We start from the raw sequence: 19,472 nt of genomic DNA, 5'->3' as shown, positions 1-19,472 counted from the left end.
CGGGTTCCACAGGGTGCTGGCCCATGTTGACTCTCTGTTGAAAGCGTTCCACAGGGATGCTGGCCCATGTTGACTCTCTGTCTCGAAAGGGTTCCACATGGATGCTGGCCCATGTGGACTCTCTGTCTCGCCCTCCACAGGGTGCTCGCCCCCATGTTGACTCTACAAGGTGTTCGGGTTCCACTTGCTGGCCCATCCTCTCAAGGTGTGAAAGCGTTCCCAGGGATGCTGGCCCCATGTTGACTCTACAAGGTGTTGAAAGCGTTCCACAGGGATGTCTGGCCCCCTCCTTGACTCTCAAGGTGTCTCGCGTTCCACTCTGTGCTCGCCCCCTCTACAAGGTGTTCGCGTTCCACAGGGATGCTGGCCCATGTTGTCTCGCTTTCCACAGTTGTGTCTGTTGGCTGGATGTCCTTCTGTGGGGACCATTCTTGTACTCGCCCCTGTTGAGCTGTCCCAACCAGTGTTGCAGTCTTTGTCTCGCCCCCTCCTCCTGTCTCGCCTACCCTACCCCTGTCTCGGCACCTCTAAATATGTTGTCTTGCCCATTCACCCTCCCTGTCTCGCACCCTACACAATCCTGTCTCGCCTTAAAGATCATTCTTTAACCTTTCTCCCCTCATCTACACTGTAGAAGCTCAAAGAGAAGCTTCAACACAGTCATGGACACCATAATATTAATCACAAAAATACCTTTCCTGTCTCTCCCCCCCTCTCTGTCTCGCCCCCCCTCTGTCTCGCCCCCCCTCTGTCTCGCCCCCCTCTCTGTCTCGCCCCCCCTCCTCTCTGTCTCGCCCCTCCTCTCTGTCTCGCCCCCTCTCTCTGTCTCGCCCCCTCTCTGTCTCGCCCCCCCTCTCTGTCTCGCCCCCCCTCTCTGTCTCGCCCCCCCTCTCTGTCTCGCCCCCTCCTCTCTGTCTCACCCCCTCCTCTCTGTCTCGCCCCCCCTCCTCTCTGTCTCACCCCCCCCCGTCCCTCTCTCTGTCTCGCCCCCCCCAGGTCCTCTCTGTCTCGCCCCCCCTCCTCTCTGTCTCGCCCCCCTCCTCTCTGTCTCGCCCCCTCCTCTCTGTCTCGTCTCGCCCCTCCTCTCTGTCTCGCCCCCCCCCCTCCTCTCTGTCTGTCTCTCCTCTCTGTCTCCCTCCTCTCTGTCTCGCCCCCTCCTCTCTGTCTCGCCCCCTCTCTCTGTCTCGCCCCCTCTCTGTCCGCCCCCTCTCTGTCTCGCCCCCCCCCTCTCTGTCTGTCTCCCCCCCCTCTCTGTCTCGCCCTCGCCCTCCTCTCTGTCTCGCCCCCCCTCCTCTCTGTCTCGCCGCCCCTCCTCTCTGTCTCGCCCCCCTCCTCTCTGTCTCGCCGCCCCCTCCTCTCTGTCTCGCCCCCTCCTCTCTGTCTCGCCCCCCTCTCTGTCTCGCCCCCCCTCCTCTCTGTCTCGCCCCCCCTGTCTGCCCCCTCTCTGTCTCGCCGCCCCTCCTCTCTGTCTCGCCCCTCCTCTCTGTCTCGCCCCCTCTCTGTCTCGCCCCCTCCTCTCTGTCTCGCCCCCTCCTCTCTGTCTCGCCCCCCTCCTCTGTCTCGCCCCCTCCTCTCTCTCGCCCCCTCTCTCTCTGTCTCCGCCCCCTCCTCTGATGTCTCGCCCCCTCCCTCTCTGTCTCGCCCCCCCTCCTCTCTGTCTCGCCCCCTCCTCTCTGTCTCGCCCCCTCCTCTCTGTCTAATATGCGCCCTGTTTCCCGCCCTCCTCTCTGTCTCGCCCCCTCCTCTCTCTCTGTCTCGCCCCCCCTCCTCTCTGTCTCGCCCCCCCTCCTCTCTGTCTCGCCCCCTCCTCTCTGTCTCGCCCCCTCCTCTCTGTCTCGCCCCCCCTCCTCTCTGTCTCGCCCCCTCCTCTCTGTCTCGCCCCCCTCCTCTCTGTCTCGCCCCCCTCCTCTCTGTCTCGCCCCCTCCTCTCTGTCTCGCCCCCTCCTCTCTGTCTCGCCCCCCCTCCTCTCTGTCTCGCCCCCTCCTCTCTGTCTCGCCCCCCAAACTCTCTGTCTCGTCCCCCTCCTCTGTCTCGCCCCCTCCTCTCTGTCTCGCCCCCCTCCTCTCTGTCTCGTCCGCCCCTCCTCTCTGTCTCGCCGCCCCTCCTCTCTGTCTCGCCCCCCTCCTCTGTCTCGCCGCCCCTCTGTCCTCTCTCTGTCTCGCCCCCCCTCCTCTCTCGTCTCCTCGCCCCTCCTCTCTGTCTCGCCCCCTCCTCTCTGTCTCCTCTCTGTCTCGCCCCCTCCTCTCTGTCTCGCCCCCCCTCTCTGTCTCGCCCCCTCCTCTCTGTCTCGCCCCCCCTCCTCTCTGTCTCGCCGCCCCCTCCTCTCTGTCTCCTCCCTCTCTGTCTCGCCCCCTCCTCTCTGTCTCGCCCCCTCCTCTCTGTCTCGCCCCCTCCTCTCTGTCTCGCCCCTCTCCTCTGTGTCTCGCCCCCCCCTCTCTGTCTCGCCGCCCCTCCTCTCTGTCTCCACTCCCCCCTCCTCTCTGTCTCGCCCCCTCCTCTCTCATCTCGCCCCCTCCTCTGTCTCTCCCCCCTGTCCTGTCTGTCTCACCCCCTCCTCTCTCCCCCCTCCTCTGTCTCGCCGCCCGCCCTCTGTCTCGCCTCTCTCTCCTCCTCTCTGTCTCGCCGCCCCCTCCTCTCTGTCTCGCCGCCCCTCCTCTCTGTCTCGCCCCTCCTGTCTCTGTCCTCGCCCCCCCTCCTCCTCTCTGTCTCAGTAAGCCCCTCCTCTCTGTCTCCCTCCCCCTCCTCTCTGTCTCTGGTCCTCTCTGTCTCTGCCCCTCCTCTCTGTCTCGTCCCCCTCTCTGTCCTCCCCCTCCTCTCTGTCTCGTCCCTCCTCTCTGTCTCCCTCAGTAAGTCACTCTTGTCTCGCCCCTCCTCTCTGTCTCCTCCCCTCCTCTCTGTGTGGTCTCTGTGTCTCCTCCCCCCTCCTCTCTGTCTCTCCTCCCCTCCTCTCTGTCTCTCCTCCCCTCCCAGGTTTGAGTTTCCGGAGCAGCTTCCCCTGGATGAGTTTCTCCAGAAGACTGACTCTAAGGATCCGGTCAACTACATCCTGCATGCCGTGCTGGTCCACAGTGGAGACAACCACGGAGGACACTATGGTGGTCTACCTCAACCCCAAAGGAGACGGAAAAGTCAGCGTCAAGGAGCCCATCGTGGTCCCCCAACCCACCGATCAGTTAGCAGTAGTATATTGGATCATTAAATGGGGCTTAAGAACTACTGTTGTTTTTGTCAACCTGAAAGGTGTTTTTATCATGTTATTAACACAGCAGGGAAATGATGTCATAATATGCAGTCAACACTCTGCTCACGTGTCCTGAGAGATGATGTCATAATATGCAGCCAACACTCTGCTCACGTGTCCTGAGAGATGTCATAATATGCAGCCAACACTCTGCTCACGTGTCCCTTGAGAGATGATGTCATAATATGCAGCCAACACTCTGCTCACGTGTCCCGAGAGATGATGTCATAATATGCAGCCAACACTCTGCTCACGTGTCCCGAGAGATGATGTCATAATATGCAGCCAACACTCTGCTCACGTGTCCTGAGGATGATGTCATAATATGCAGCCAACACTCTGCTCACGTGTCCTGAGAGATGATGTCATAATATGCAGCCAACACTCTGCTCACGTGTCCCTGAGAGATGATGTCATAACTAGTAAGCCACCTCTGCTCACGTGTCCTGAGAGTGATGTCTATGACTAAGTAAGCCAACCTTGAACACAACTGTCCTGACCACTCAGATGATGTCATTGTATGGTGGTCAACACTCTGCTCACCACTGTCCTGTGGTGGTGGTCTACCACTCAGTAAGTCACCTTGTGTGCTGGTGTCTACCACTCAGTAAGTCACCTTGTGGTGGTGGTCTACCACTCTAAGTCACGTGTGGTGGTCTACCACTGATGTCACCTAATATGCAGCCTCACTCAGTAAGCTCACGTGTCCTGAGAGATGATGTCATAAAGACCTTGTGGTACACCATGATTACATAAACTGTTTTCTTCTAAGGTAAGTCATTGTTCTCTACCACTGTCTCTCCTTCCCTCCAGTGGTGGTGGTTTGATGATGAAGTCACGTGGTGTCACCTTGTGTGGTCACCACAGGAGGAAGTAAGTCATTGAACACAGTAAGACACGGTGGCCCATGTACACCTTGTGGTGGTGGTCTACCACTCAGTACGTCACTGCACCAACGCTTACATGCTGGTGTAATCACCTTGTGTCCAAACTCAGTAAGTCACCTTGTGGTGGTCTACCACTCAGTTAGTCACCTTGTGGTGGTGGTCTACCACTCAGTTAGTCACCTTGTGGTGGTGGTCTACCACTCAGTAAGTCACCTTGTGGTGGTGGTCTACCACTCAGTAAGTCACCTTGTGGTGGTGGTCTACCACTCAGTAAGTCACCTTGTGGTGGTGGTCTACCACTCAGTAAGTCACCTTGTGGTGGTGGTCTACCACTCAGTAAGTCACCTTGTGGTGGTGGTCTACCACTCAGTTGGTGTCACCTTGTGGTGGTGGTCTACCACTCAGTAAGTCACCTTGTGGTGGTGGTCTACCACTCAGTAAGTCACCTTGTGGTGGTGGTCTACCACTCAGTAAGTCACCTTGTGGTGGTGGTCTACCACTCAGTAAGACACCTTGTGGTGGTGGTCTACCACTCAGTAAGTCACCTTGTGGTGGTGGTCTACCACTCAGTAAGTCACCTTGTGGTGGTGGTCTACCACTCAGTAAGTCACCTTGTGGTGGTGGTCTACCACTCAGTAAGTCACCTTGTGGTGGTCTACCACTCAGTAAGTCACCTTGTGGTGGTGGTCTACCACTCAGTAAGACACCTTGTGGTGGTCTACCACTCAGTAAGTCACCTTGTGGTGGTGGTCTACCACTCAGTAAGTCACCTTGTGGTGGTGGTCTACCACTCAGTAAGTCACCTTGTGGTGGTGGTCTACCACTCAGTAAGACACCTTGTGGTGGTGGTCTACCACTCAGTAAGTCACCTTGTGGTGGTGGTCTACCACTCAGTAAGTCACCTTGTGGTGGTGGTCTACCACTCAGTAAGTCACCTTGTGGTGGTGGTCTACCACTCAGTAAGACACCTTGTGGTGGTGGTCTACCACTCAGTAAGTCACCTTGTGGTGGTGGTCTACCACTCAGTAAGTCACCTTGTGGTGGTGGTCTACCACTCAGTAAGTCACCTTGTGGTGCTGACTTTTTGCTCTATGAAGCCTGATCACTCACTAAGCCAATGCTATGAACCCTTATACTACCTTTTGTAGCACATGATTAGATAACCCTGTGTTTACCCGTCTCCCCCCAGGTGAGGTATTGTTAGGTAACCCTGTGTTCCCCCCCCCAGGTGAGGTATTGTTAGGTAACCCTGTGTTCTCCCCCCAGGTGAGGTATTGTTAGGTAACCCTGTGTTCCCCCCCCAGGTGAGGTATTGTTAGGTAACCCTGTGTTCTCCCCCAGGTGAGGTATTGTTAGGTAACCCTGTGTTCTCCCCCCAGGTGAGGTATTGTTAGGTAACCCTGTGTTCTCCCCCAGGTGAGGTATTGTTAGGTAACCCTGTGTTTACCCGTCTCCCCCCAGGTGAGGTATTGTTAGGTAACCCTGTGTTCTCCCCCCAGGTGAGGTATTGTTAGGTAACCCTGTGTTTACCCGTCTCCCCCCAGGTGAGCTATTGTTAGGTAACCCTGTGTTCTCCCCCCAGGTGAGGTATTGTTAGGTAACCCTGTGTTCTCCCCCCAGGTGAGGTATTGTTAGGTAACCCTGTGTTTACCCCCCCCCAGGTGAGGTATTGTTAGGTAACCCTGTGTTCTCCCCCAGGTGAGGTATTGTTAGGTAACCCTGTGTTCTCCCCCAGGTGAGGTGCTGCTGGCTGTAAACCTGTGTGGACATCCCCCAGCAGCTGGTGGAGAGGCTTCAGGAGGAGAACCCTGGTTGAGGCTCAGAAGAGGAAGGAGCGTTAGGAGGCCCATCTCCCCCATGAGGTCCAGGTAAGGCTTGGAGCCCCCCCCCAGGTGACAGGTCCAGGTAAGGCTTGGAGCCCCCCCCAGTCACAGGTCCAGGTAAGGCTTGGAGCCCTCCCCAGTCACAGGTCCAGGTAAGGCTTGGTAACCCTGTGTTTCCAGATAACAGAACAGCTTTTGGAGAATGTTGGTGTTATGAATCCCTTGTCTCTTCCCCATGTCTCTCCAGGTGAGGTCTTGTCTCCCCCCCTCCCTCTGTTCTCCCCCAGGTGAGGTGCTCCTCTCTCTAAACCTCCTCCTCTCCCCCTCCAGCTGGTGGAGATCCACTCTCCTCAGAGAGTTCTCTTCCTCCTCCCAGGAAGGAGCACAGGAGGCCCATCTCTACATGCAGGTCCAGGTAAGGCTTGGAGCTCTGTTCCTCCTCCCAGATCAACAGCTTTTGGAGAATGTTGGTGTCCTCACTCTGTCTCTCTCCCCTGTCTCCTCTCCTCTCCTGTCTCTCTCCCATCTCCTCTCTCTCTCTCCTCCTCTCTCTCTCGCACTCTCTCTTCCTTTCTTTCTCCTCCTCTCTCTCTCCTCTCTCTCTCCTCCTCTCCTTCTCCTCTCCATCCTCTCCTTCTCCTCTCCTTCTCCTCTCCTTCTTCTCCTCCTCCCTCTCTCTCTTCCTCCTCGCCCTCTCTCTCTCCTCCCAGATTGTGACAGAGGACCAGTTCTGTGGTCACCAGGGTAATGACATGTATGATGAGGAGAAGGTGAAGTACACTGTGTTCAAGGTCCTGAAGAGCTCCACGCTGCAAGAGTTTGTCCAGAATCTCTCCCAGACCATGGTGAGACTCCTGTCTCCTCTCTCTCTCTGTTCCTGTCTCTGTCTCTCTCTGTTCCTGTCTCTGTCTCTCTCTGTTCCTGTCTCTGTCTCTCTCTGTTCCTGTCTTGTCTCTCTCTGTTCCTGTCTTGTCTCTCTCTGTTCCTGTCTTGTCTCTCTCTCTGTTCCTGTCTTGTCTCTCTCTCTGTTCCTGTCTTGTCTCTCTCTCTGTTCCTGTCTTGTCTCTCTCTCTGTTCCTGTCTTGTCTCTCTCTCTGTTCCTGTCTTGTCTCTCTCTCTGTTCCTGTCTTGTCTCTGTATCTCTCTGTGTGTGTTCCTGTCCTCTCCTCCGTTAACCTTTAACCTGCTGTTCCACCACGGTTCTACTTCTCCCGGAGGACGTCGAAGTAAGAACCCTGGAGAGGAACCATGCCAGTGTGTAGACCCAGTCTGACAGTGTGTATTGATGTGCGACAGGGATTCCCACAGGACCAGATGAGGCTGTGGCCCATGCAGGCCCGGAGCAACGGCACCAAGAGACCTGCCATGCTGGACTACGAGGCAGACTGCAGCAAGTCTGTGAGTAACACAACCACCAGGTTGACCTGGGAACTGTCCTGTCGTCTCTTGGAAGACAGAGGGACTGGTGTGTGTGTGTAACCCTGTGTGTGTGTGTGTGTGTGTAACCCTGTGTGTGTGTGTGTGTGTGTGTGTGTGTGTGTGTGTGTGTGTAACCCTGTGTGTGTGTGTGTAACCCTGTGTGTGTAACCCTCTGTGTGTGTGTGTGTGTGTGTAACCCTGTGTGTGTGTGTAACCCTCTGTGTGTGTGTGTGTAACCATGTGTGTGTGTGTGTGTGTGTGTGTGTACCCTCTGTGTGTGTGTAACCATCTGTGTGTGTGTGTGTGTACCCTCTGTGTGTGTGTGTGTGTGTGTGTGTGTGTGTGTGTGTGTGTAACCCTCTGTGTGTGTGTGTGTGTGTGTGTGTAACCCTCTGTGTGTGTGTGTGTAACCCTGTGTGTGTTCTCCCCAGATGATAGACTTGAGCGACAACGAGAATCCCTGGACTATATTTTTGGAGACGGTGGATCCTGAGATGGCTGCCAGCGGAGCGACGTTACCCAAGTTCGACAAAGACCGTGAGTTCAGGCTGTTACCCAAGTTCGACAAAGACCGTGAGTTCAGACTGTTACCCAAGTTCGACAAAGACCGTGAGTTCAGACTGTTACCCAAGTTCGACAAAGACCGTGAGTTCAGACTGCTACCCAAGTTCGACAAAGACCGTGAGTTCAGACCGTTACCCAAGTTCGACAAAGACCGTGAGTTCAGACTGTTACCCAAGTTCGACAAAGACCGTGAGTTCAGACTGTTACCCAAGTTCGACAAAGACCGTGACTGTTACCCAATGATCAAAGGCCGTGACTGTTACCCAATGATCAAAGGCCGTGACTGTTACCCAATGATCAAAGGCCGTGACTGTTACCCAATGATCAAAGGCCGTGACTGTTACCCAATGATCAAAGGCCGTGACTGTTACCCAATGATCAAAGGCCGTGAGTTCAGACTGTAACCCAATGATCAACAACCGTGACTGTTATCAAAGACCGATATTCCTTTATTCCCAGGTTGTTTATGACACGGGGCGTTATAGCGCCCTCTGATCGGGGTTAACGCCCTCTGACTAATGACCACTAAGTTAAAGCCATTTTATACTTTTCTTTTCTAGATGAAATCACAAGTCGTTTCAAAGAGATGGAACTGTTTTTCCACACGACTATGGTCCAAGTGAAAATGGATTGTCCTTGTTTTAATGATCGTCCTCAAACTGTGTTTTCAGACGACGTCATGCTGTTCTTGAAGATGTTACGATCCAAAAAGCAGAAGCTTAAATTATTGCGGACATATCTACACCGCTATATCCTGTAAAATACGTACGTATCTTCTCCTAACCACACGTGAGGTGCCACCTGGTTGTGCCACTGTTATTTTAGTTGAATCGTTTGACTTCTGTTATCGTTTAAGCCTCCTAGAGTGCAGGAAATGGCAGAGGGGGGGGGTTCAGTTAGAGGAGGGGGTTTCAGTTAGAGGAGGGGTTTTTTCAGTTAGAGGAGGGGGGTTTCAGTTAGAGGAGGGGGGGTTCAGTTAGAGGGGGGGGTTACCCAATTGATCAGTTAGAGGAGGGGGGTTCAGTTAGAGGGGGTCCAGTTAGAGGAGGGGGGTTTCAGTTAGAGGAGGGGTTTTTCAGTTAGAGGAGGGGGGTGTTTCAGTTTGAGAGGAGGGGGGGTTCAGTTAGAGGGGGGGTCAGTTAGAGGAGGGGGGGTTTCAGTTAGAGGGGGGTTCAGTTAGAGGGGGGGGTTCAGTTAGAGGGGGGGTCCAGTTAGAGGAGGGGGGGGTTCAGTTAGAGGAGGAGGGGGGGGTTTCAGTTAGAGGGGGGTCCTTCAGTTAGAGGAGGGGCAGGGGGTTTTTCAGTTAGAGGAGGGTGGTGAAGCAGTTAGAGGAGGAGGGGTTTCAGTTAGAGGAGACCTGGGATTCAGTTAGACCAGGGGGCCAGTTCAGTTAGAGGGAGGGGGTTCAGTTAGAGGAGGAGGGGGGTTTCAGTTAGAGGGGGGTCAACAGAGGAGGACAGGGGTTTTTCAGTTAGAGGAGGGGGGTTTCAGTTAGAGGAGGGGGGGGGGGTCAGTTGTGGTAGATGTGGAGTAGTATTAGAGTTGATGCGTGTGTGTGAAGCAGTGTTGAATGTACGTTGTTTTCTCTACCAGGAGACCTGCTGCCCGTCATGTGTGAGAGAGCAGGCTTTCAACAGGAGACCAGCCTTATCCTCTATGAGGTGAGAACACACACACACACACACACACACACACACACACACTAGCCTCCTCTGAGGTGAGAACACAGGCCTGACAGGTGTCCACATACTAAGGGTGTAACGGTACACCTATTTGGACCGACCCATTCAATACGGGACCTCTATTGGGTCAGCACTGAACCAGAATTAATACCTCGTAAAAACAAACCACTAGTCCTCTACACTGGGTGGTCAATACAAACCACTAGTCCTCTACACTGGGTGGTGAATAAGACCACTAGTCCTCTACACTGGGTGGTAAATACAAACCACTAGTCCTCTACACTGGTGGTAAATACAAACCACTAGTCCTCTACACTGGGTGGTAAATACAGACCACTAGTCCTCTCCACTGGGTGGTAAATACAAACCACTAGTCCTCTACACTGGGTGGTAAATACAAACCACTAGTCCTCTACACTGGGTGGTAAATACAAACCACTAGTCCTCTACACTGGGTGGTAAATACAAACCACTAGTCCTCTACACTGGGTGGTCAATACAAACCACTAGTCCTCTCCACTGGTGGTCAATACAAACCACTAGTCCTCTCCACTGGTGGTCAATACAAACCACTAGTCCTCTCCACTGGTGGTCAATACAAACCACTAGTCCTCTCCACTGGTGGTCAATACAAACCACTAGTCCTCTCCACTGGTGGTCAATACAAATTACTAGTCCTCTCCACTGGTGGTCAATACAAACCACTAGTCCTCTCCACTGGTGGTCAATACAAACCACTAGTCCTCTACACTGGGTGGTAAATACAAACCACTAGTCCTCTACACTGGGTGGTAAATACAAACCACTAGTCCTCTCCACTGGTGGTAAATCAAACCACTAGTCCTCTACACTGGTGGTAAATCAAACCACTAGTCCTCTACACTGGGTGATGAACCTTCAGTAAATCAAACCACTAGTCCTCTACACTGAGTGGTGCACGCCTAAATTGAAGAGTAATTACACCCAAAAATGCCAACATATTTTGCTCCTGACCTCACATTTTTCCCTGCTGTGGTTTAACCATTGTTGTAGACAATTTTTTCTAAGGCCCTACATTTGACTCATTGTCTCTTCCTGGGTTTTTACATCTTTTGACAAAACAAACATTTACTGCAGTAACTGTTGCTATTTAATTTTCCTGCTGGATTGAACCATACCCCTAAACCGCAATACGAACCAAACCGTGAGTTTGGTAAACGGGCTTGGTGAACCGCAACCCCTACCACACACAAACACACACACACCCACCCAACTCCAGGTCTATCACATCTACACAAACAGCCTCCATCTCCCATCTGTCTGTGTTCCAGGAAGTGAAGCCTAATTTAACAGAGCGGATACAGGACTACGACGTGTCATTGGACAAGGCCCTGGATGAGCTCATGGACGGAGACATCATCGTCTTCCAGAAGTAAGTCATTCCAACATGGGAATCTAACAACAACCTACAGGAGGGAACCGAGAGATGGAGAGCCCTGTCGTAGAGAATGTTCTGGTCATCTCAACACATCGTGTTTGGAGAATTCAGTAACACATTGACTAGCCTCTCCCAGCTAATGTCTCTGTTTCCTCTCCTCTCTCATCTCTTCCCTCTTCTCCTCTCTTCTCCTCTCTTCTCTCTTCTGGTCCTCTCAAACTCCTCTCTTTGGTCTCTTCTCCATCTCTTCCTCTCCCAGCTCTGTTCTCTTCTCCTCTCTTCTCCTCCTCTCTTCTCCTCTCTTCTCCTCTCTTCTCCTCCTCTCTTCTCCTCTCTTCTCCTCTCTTCTCATCTCTTCTCCTCTCTTCTCTTCTCCTCTCTTCTCCTCTCTTCTCCTCTCTTCTCCTCTCTTCTCCTCTCTTCTCCTCTCTTCTCCTCTCTTCTCCTCTCTTCTCCTCTCTCTCTTCTCCTCTCTTCTCCTCTCTTCTCCTCTCTTCTCCTCTCTTCTCTTCTCTTCTCCTCTCTTCTCTTCTCCTCTCTTCTCCTCTCTTCTCCTCTCTTCTCCTCTCTTCTCCTCTCCTCTCCTCTCCTCAGAGACGACCCAGAGAACGACAGCAGTGAGCTGCCCACAGCCAAGGACTACTTCCGGGACCTCTACCACCGAGTGGACGTTATCTTCTGTGACAAGACCATCCACAACGACCCCGGCTTTGTCGTCACACTCTCCAACAGGATGAACTACTTCCAGGTAACACACACACTACCAACAGGATGAACTACCAGGTCAGCAAGAGGTCACACCATCTTGCATTGTGGACGTTCCTTCAACATTTTGGGTATTGTTCCATAAAGCTAGTGTGTTAAAGACATGCTCTGGTACTTTGGGTATTGTTCATAAAGCTAGTGTGTTTTGTTAAAGACATGCTCTGGTACTTTGGGTGTTGTTCCATAAAGCTAGTGTGTTTTGTTAAAGACATGCTCTGGTACTTTGCGTATTGTTCCATAAAGCTAGTGTGTTTTGTTAAAGACATGCTCTGGTACTTTGGGTATTGTTCTATAAAGCTAGTGTGTTTTGTTAAAGACATGCTCTGGTACTTTGGGTATTGTTCTATAAAGCTAGTGTGTTTTGTTAAAGACATGCTCTGGTACTTTGGGTTTTGTTCCATAAAGCTAGTGTGTTTAAAGACATGCTCTGGTACTTTGCGTATTGTTCCATAAAGCTAGTGTGTTTAAAGACATGCTCTGGTACTTTGGGTATTGTTCCATAAAGCTAGTGTGTTAAAGACATGCTCTGGTACTTTGGGTATTGTTCCATAAAGCTAGTGTGTTTTGTTAAAGACATGCTCTGGTACTTTGGGTATTGTTCCATAAAGCTAGTGTGTTTTGTTAGACATGCTCTGGTACTTTGGGTATTGTTCCATAAAGCTAGTGTGTTTTGTTAAAGACATGCTCTGGTACTTTGGGTATTGTTCTATAAAGCTAGTGTGTTTTGTTAAAGACATGCTCTGGTACTTTGGGTATTGTTCCATAAAGCTAGTGTGTTTAAAGACATGCTCTGGTACTTTGTGTATTGTTCCATAAAGCTAGTGTGTTTTGTTAGACATGCTCTGGTACTTTGGGTTTTGTTCCATAAAGCTAGTGTGTTTAAAGACATGCTCTGGTACTTTGGGTATTGTTCCATAAAGCTAGTGTGTTTTGTTAGACATGCTCTGGTACTTTGGGTTTTGTTCCATAAAGCTAGTGTGTTTAAAGACATGCTCTGGTACTTTGGGTATTGTTCCATAAAGCTAGTGTGTTTAAAGACATGCTCCGGTACTTTGGCCACTAAATGTATTTTTGAACCCTCTGCTTTGGGCTGAATGTGTCAAGGTGTTTGTTGTTCATACTCATGTATTAATCTATGAGCGGAATTACTGTCTTACCTCAATTTGCCATGAAATCCGTAGTTTGAAAGCAACTGTTTTCTTGAAGCTGTGCCGCACCCTACAAAAGTACTGGAGAGTCTCTTTAACCTGTCTTGTCAGGTGGCGAAGACGGTGGCTCAGAGGTTGAACACAGATCCCATGCTGCTCCAGTTCTTCAAGTCCCAGGGGTAGGACTGCCGTCACGCACACGGACACACACTCCGCTTTTACGCGTGCAGTACAGTATGAAAAGTTTGAAGCCCCCAAGTTGACTTGTTGAGTAACCTGTCCCTCTCTCTCTCGCTCCTACTCCCTCTCTCTCTCCTCCTCCTCCTTCCTCCCCCTCTCTTCCTCCTCCTTCTCTCTCTCTCCTCCTTCCCTCTCTCTCCTCCTCCTCCTTCCCTCTCTCTTCCTCCCCCTCTCTCCTCTCTCCCTCCTCCTTCTCTCTTCTCCTCCTTCTCTCTCTCGCCCCTCCTTCCCTCTCTCTTCTCCTCCTTCCCTCTCTCTCGTCCTCCTTCCCTCCCTCCCTCCTCCTTCCCTAACTCTCGTCCTCCTTCCCTCCCTCTCTCCTCCTCCTTCCTCTCTCTCTCTCTCTCTCTCTCTCTCTCTCTCTCTCATCCTACTCCCCCCCCCCTCTCTCCTCCTTCCCTCTCTCTCCTCCCCCTTCCCTATGTCTCTCCTCCTTCTCTCCTCCTCCTCCTCTTTCCTCCCCCTCTCCTCTCCTCTCTGGGCAGGTACAGAGACGGACCTGGGAATCCTCTCAGACACAACTATGAAGGAACCCTCCGAGATTTGCTGCAGTTCTTCAAACCACGTCAACCCAAGAAACTCTACTACCAACAGGTAGGGGTGTGTTTGTGAGAGAGATATGATTGACAGTCATCATTGACGGGGACGTGACAGCGGATGGCTGAGTCTATTTGAACTTGACTGGCGCGTCCCGGTGAAGAACGGTGTGTCTCTCGGGTACACAGCAGAGCAGCTTCTTATTTTACTATATTAAAACATGTTTATAATGTGTCTGTCCGATAGGGGGTGATGGCGTCGTATATTACAATGTTTTCTGGGTACATAATCATGATAGGACAACGGTTGACATATATATATGTGTGTGTACCTGTGGGGGTGGGGGTGGGGGTTTACCTGTGGGGGTGGGTGTGTACCTGTGGGTGGGTGTGTGTGGGTGGGTGTGTGTGTACTGACCGTTAACGTTGTCTCCTCTCAGTTGAAGATGAAGATCACAGACTTTGAGAACAGGAGGAGCTTTAAGTCCATATGGCTCAACAGCCAGTACAGAGAAGAGGTAACATCACACCCCCCTCCCTGTTTAGATTACACACAGTATAGGGACGACGTTTAGATTACACACAGTAGAGGGACGACGTTTAGGTTACACACAGTAGAGGGACGACGTTTAGGTTACACACAGTAGAGGGACGACGTTTAGGTTACACACAGTAGAGGGACGACGTTTAGATTACACACAGTAGAGGGACGACATTTAGATTACACACAGTAGAGAGACGACATTTAGATTACACACAGTAGAGACGACATTTAGATTACACACAGTAGAGAGACAACATTTAGATTACACACAGAGAGACAACATTTAGATTACACACAGTAAAGACAACATTTAGATTACACACAGTAAAGACAATATTTAGATTACACACAGTAAAGACAACATTTAGATTACACACAGTAGACAACATTTAGATTACACACAGTAGAGGGACGACGTTTAGATTACACACAGTAAAGACAACATTTAGATTACACACAGTAGAGAGACGACATTTAGATTACACACAGTAGACAACATTTAGATTACACACAGTAGAGGGACGACATTTAGATTACACACAGTAGAGGGACGACATTTAGATTACACACAGTAGAGGGACGACATTTAGATTACACACAGTAGAGGGACGACATTTAGATTACACACAGTAGAGGGACGACATTTAGATTACACACAGTAGAGGGACGACATTTAGATTACACACAGTAGAGGGACGACATTTAGATTACACACAGTAAAGAGGCAATATTACACACAGAGACGACATTTAGATTACACACAATAGAGGGACGACGTTTAGATTACACACAGTAGAGGGACGACATTTAGATTACACACAGTAGAGGGACGACGTTTAGATTACACACAGTAGAGGGACGACGTTTAGATTACACACAGTAGAGACAAGATTACACACAGTAGAGACAAGATTACACACAGTAGAGACAAGATTACACACAGTAGAGACAAGATTACACACAGTAGAGAGACAAGATTACACACAGTAGAGAGACAAGATTACACACAGTAGAGAGACAACATTACACACAGTAGAGAGACAACATTACACACAGTAGAGAGACAACATTACACACAGTAGAGAGACAACATTACACACAGTAGAGAGACAACATTACACACAGTAGAAAGACATTTAGATTACACACAGTAGAGACAACATTTAGATTACACACAGTAGAGAGACATTTAGATTACACACAGTAGAGAGACAACATTACACACAGTAGAGAGACAACATTTGTATTACACACAGTAGAGACAACATTTGTATTACACACAGTAGAGAGACAACATTACACACAGTAGAGAGACAACATTACACACAGTAGAGAGACAACATTACACACAGTAGAGAGACAACATTACACACAGTAGAGACAACATTACACACAGTAGAGAGACAACATTACACACAGTAGAGAGACAACATTACACACAGTAGAGAGACAACATTTGTATTACACACAGTAGAGACAACATTACACACAGTAGAGAGACAACATTACACACAGTAGAGAGACAACATTTGTATTACACACAGTAGAGAGACAACATTTGTATTGCACACAGTAGAGAGACAACATTACACACAGTAGAGAGACAACATTTGTATTACACACAGGAGAGACAACATTTGTATTACACACAGTAGAGAGACAACATTACACACAGTAGAGAGACAACATTTGTATTACACACAGTAGAGAGACAACATTTGTATTACACACAGTAGAGAGACAACATTACACACAGTAGAGAGACAACATTACACACAGTAGAGAGACAACATTTGTATTACACACAGTAGAGACAACATTTGTATTACACACAGTAGAGAGACAACATTACACACAGTAGAGAGACAACATTTGTATTACACACAGTAGAGAGACAACATTACACACAGTAGAGAGACAACATTTGTATTACACACAGTAGAGAGACATTTCATTTATTCTCCAGCTTTTTGAATTTTATGTTTCCTGGGGCGACAGAATAGAGTGTCATATGTTTTTATTTGAGGGTATTTTCATATCCGTTTTACTGTTTTAGAAATTAAAGCACTTTATGTATCTCGTATCATGTATTAAAATAGTCAAAGGGTTAGTATTTGGTCCCATATTCCTAGCATGTAATGACTACATCCATCAAGCTTGTGACGACCAACGAGTTGGATGAATTTGCGGTATGTTTGTGCCCAATAGAAATGAATGGTAAATGTTTTGTCATTGGAGTCAGTTTCATTGTAAATAAGAATAGAATGTTTCTAAACACATCGACATGAATGTGGATGCTGCCATGGTTACAGATCATCCTGAATAATAATGATCATACCGCCCTGTTATTGGTTATGGTGGGGGGCTGGGCCTGAACATACCACCCTGTTATTGGTAGTAGTGTGGGGCGGGGCCTGATCATACCGCCCTGTTATTGGTTATGGTGGGGGGCTGGGCCTGAACATACCACCCTGTTATTGGTAGTAGTGTGGGGCGGGGCCTGATCATACCGCCCTGTTATTGGTTATGGTGGGGGCTGGGCCTGAACATACCACCCTGTTATTGGTAGTAGTGTGGGGCGGGGCCTGATCATACCGCCCTGTTATTGGTAGTAGTGTGGGGCGGGGCCTGATCATACCGCCCTTTATTGGTAGTAGTGTGGGGCGGGGCCTGATCATACCCGCCCTGTTATTGGTTAGGATGGGGGGGGCGGGGCCTGATCAATTGGTTAGGATGGGGGGGGGGGGGCCTGATCAATTGGGTTAGGATGGGGGGGGGGGGGGCTGATCTTTAAATGTTACACCAAAAGAAGCTGCAAATGTATCTGAAGTTTGTAGAGTCACAAGCTGGATCTATTCATTGCGTGCTAGGAATATGGGACCAAAACACACAACCTTTCACTCTTTTAATAAACCCAAGTGAATTTTGACTCAATACTTCTGACGTCTTCAAAAGGGGGGAACGAGATGTATAAATAATAATAAACATGTGTATGAAAATACCCTCAAATAAAAAGTAACATTCTGTACTGTCACCTCGTATGGAAAAAATGTGATCACTCAGGCTTTCTAACCCTTTTGCCCCCCCGATGATGAATAAATGATTGTCGTAACCAACTCTCTCCCTCCAGGAGATCACTCTCTACCCAGATAAACACGGCTGTGTCAGGGACCTGCTGGAGGAATGTAAAAAAGCTGTGGAGCTCTCAGACAAAGGCTCAGAGAAGCTCCGGTAAGGAGAGACTGTCACCGCAGTGCTGCCCTCTGGTGGTCAGGCCTGTATTACATCCTGGGGGTTCTTCAATGGTATTATTAGGCATGACTGTTCTCTACTTTTCTCCACCCTGCCTCTAACCTCTCACTCTCCTTCTCTCCCTCTCTACTTCTCTCCCTCTTTCCCTCTTTCCCTCTCTCTCCCCTCCCCTCCTCTCTCTCCCATCACTCCTCCCTCTCTCTCCTTCACTCCTCCCTCTCTCTCCCCTCACTCCTCCCTCTCTCTCCCCTCTCTCCTCCCTCTCTCTCTCCTCCTCTCTCCTCCCTCTCTCTCTCCCCTCAGAGCTCCCTCTCTCTCTCCTCACTCCTCCCTCTCACTCCCTTCACTCCTCCCCTCTCTCCCCTCACTCCTCCCTCTCTCTCCCCTCCTCCTCCCTCTCTCTCCCCTCCCTCCTCCCTCCTCTCTCCCTCACTCCTCCCTCCTCTCTCCCCCTCCTCCTCCCTCTCTCTCTCCCCTCAGAATGACATGAACTCCTCCCTCTCCTCTCCCCTCCTCACCTCCCCCTCTCCCCTCCCTCCCACCTCCCTCTCTCCCTCCTAACCCCTCCCTCTCACTCCCTTCCTCCTCTAACCCCTCCTCCCCCTCACTCCTCCCTCTCTAACTCCCCTCTGTCCTCCCAACCTCTCCTAACCCTCACTCCTCCCTCTCCTCCTCTCCCTCCCCCTCTCCCCTCACTCCTCCCTCTCTCCCACTCCTCCCTCTCCTCTCCCCTCCTCCTCCTCCCTCCTCTCCCCCTCACTCCTCCCTCCTCTCCCCTCTCACCTCCCTCTCTCCCTCCCTCCCACCCTCTCCTCCTCTCCTCCCTCTCACTCCCCCTTCACTCCTCCCCCTCTCTCCTCACTCCTCCCTCTCTCTCCCCCTCTCCTCCTCTCTCTCTCCCCTCAACTCCTCCCCCTCTCTCCCTCACTCCTCCCTCTCTCTCCCCTCACTCCTCCCTCTCTCTCTCCCCTCACTCCTCCCTCTCTCCTCCTCCTCTCCTCCTCCCTCTCTCTCCCCTCACTCCTCCCTCTCTCTCCCCTCACTCCTCCCACTCTCTCCCCTCACTCCTCCCTCTCTCTCTCCCCTCCCTCCTCCCTCTCTCTCCTCCCTCTCACCTCCCTCTCCAGACTGTTGGAGATAGTAAGCTATAAGATCATCGGGGTTCACCAGGAGGACGAGCTGTTAGAATGTTTATCTCCCGCCGCCAGCCGTACCTTCAGAATAGAGGTACGTTCCTCCTCACCTCCTAACCTCTCCTCCTAACCCCTCCTCCTAACCCCTCCTCCTAACCCCTCCTCCTAACCTCTCCTCCTCTCCTCCTAACCCCTCCTCCTAACCCCTCTCTACACCTTCAGAATAGAGGTACGTTCCTCCTCACCTCCTAACCCCTCCTCCTAACCCCTCTCTCTACACCTTCAGAATAGAGGTACGTTCCTCCTCACCTCCTAACCCCTCCTCCTAACCCCTCCTCCTAACCCCTCTCTCTACACCTTCAGAATAGAGGTATGTTCGTCCTCTCCTCCTAACCTCTCCTCCTAACCTCTCCTCCTAACCTCTCCTCCTAACCCCTCCTCCTAACCTCTCCTCCTAACCCCTCCTCCTAACCCCTCCTCCTAACCCCTCTCTCTACACCTTCAGAATAGAGGTACGTTCCTCCTCTCCTCCTAACCCCTCCTCCTAACCCCTCTCTCTACACCTTCAGAATAGAGGTACGTTCCTCTCCTCCTAACCCCTCCTCCTAACCCCTCTCTCTACACCTTCAGAATAGAGGTACGTTCCTCTCCTCCTAACCCCTCCTCCTAACCCCTCTCTCTACACCTTCAGAATAGAGGTACGTTCCTCTCCTCCTAACCCCTCCTCCTAACCCCTCTCTCTCTACACCTTCAGAATAGAGGTACGTTCCTCTCCTCCTAACCCCTCCTCCTAACCCCTCTCTCTACACCTTCAGAATAG

At 51.0% G+C, this 19,472-nt stretch overlaps 1 pseudogene; it reads left to right on the top strand.

Annotated features, from left to right (window-relative positions):
• The window catches only part of LOC135536971 (ubiquitin carboxyl-terminal hydrolase 7-like), a 104,958-nt pseudogene that overhangs the window by 54,784 nt on the left and 30,702 nt on the right, over window positions 1-19,472 (top strand).

Source organism: Oncorhynchus masou, unplaced genomic scaffold, assembly GCF_036934945.1.
Source record: "Oncorhynchus masou masou isolate Uvic2021 unplaced genomic scaffold, UVic_Omas_1.1 unplaced_scaffold_690, whole genome shotgun sequence".
NCBI lineage: Eukaryota > Metazoa > Chordata > Actinopteri > Salmoniformes > Salmonidae > Oncorhynchus > Oncorhynchus masou.
The sequence above is the reverse complement of the archived record's forward strand: the minus strand, read 5'-3'. Positions and strand labels throughout refer to the sequence as shown.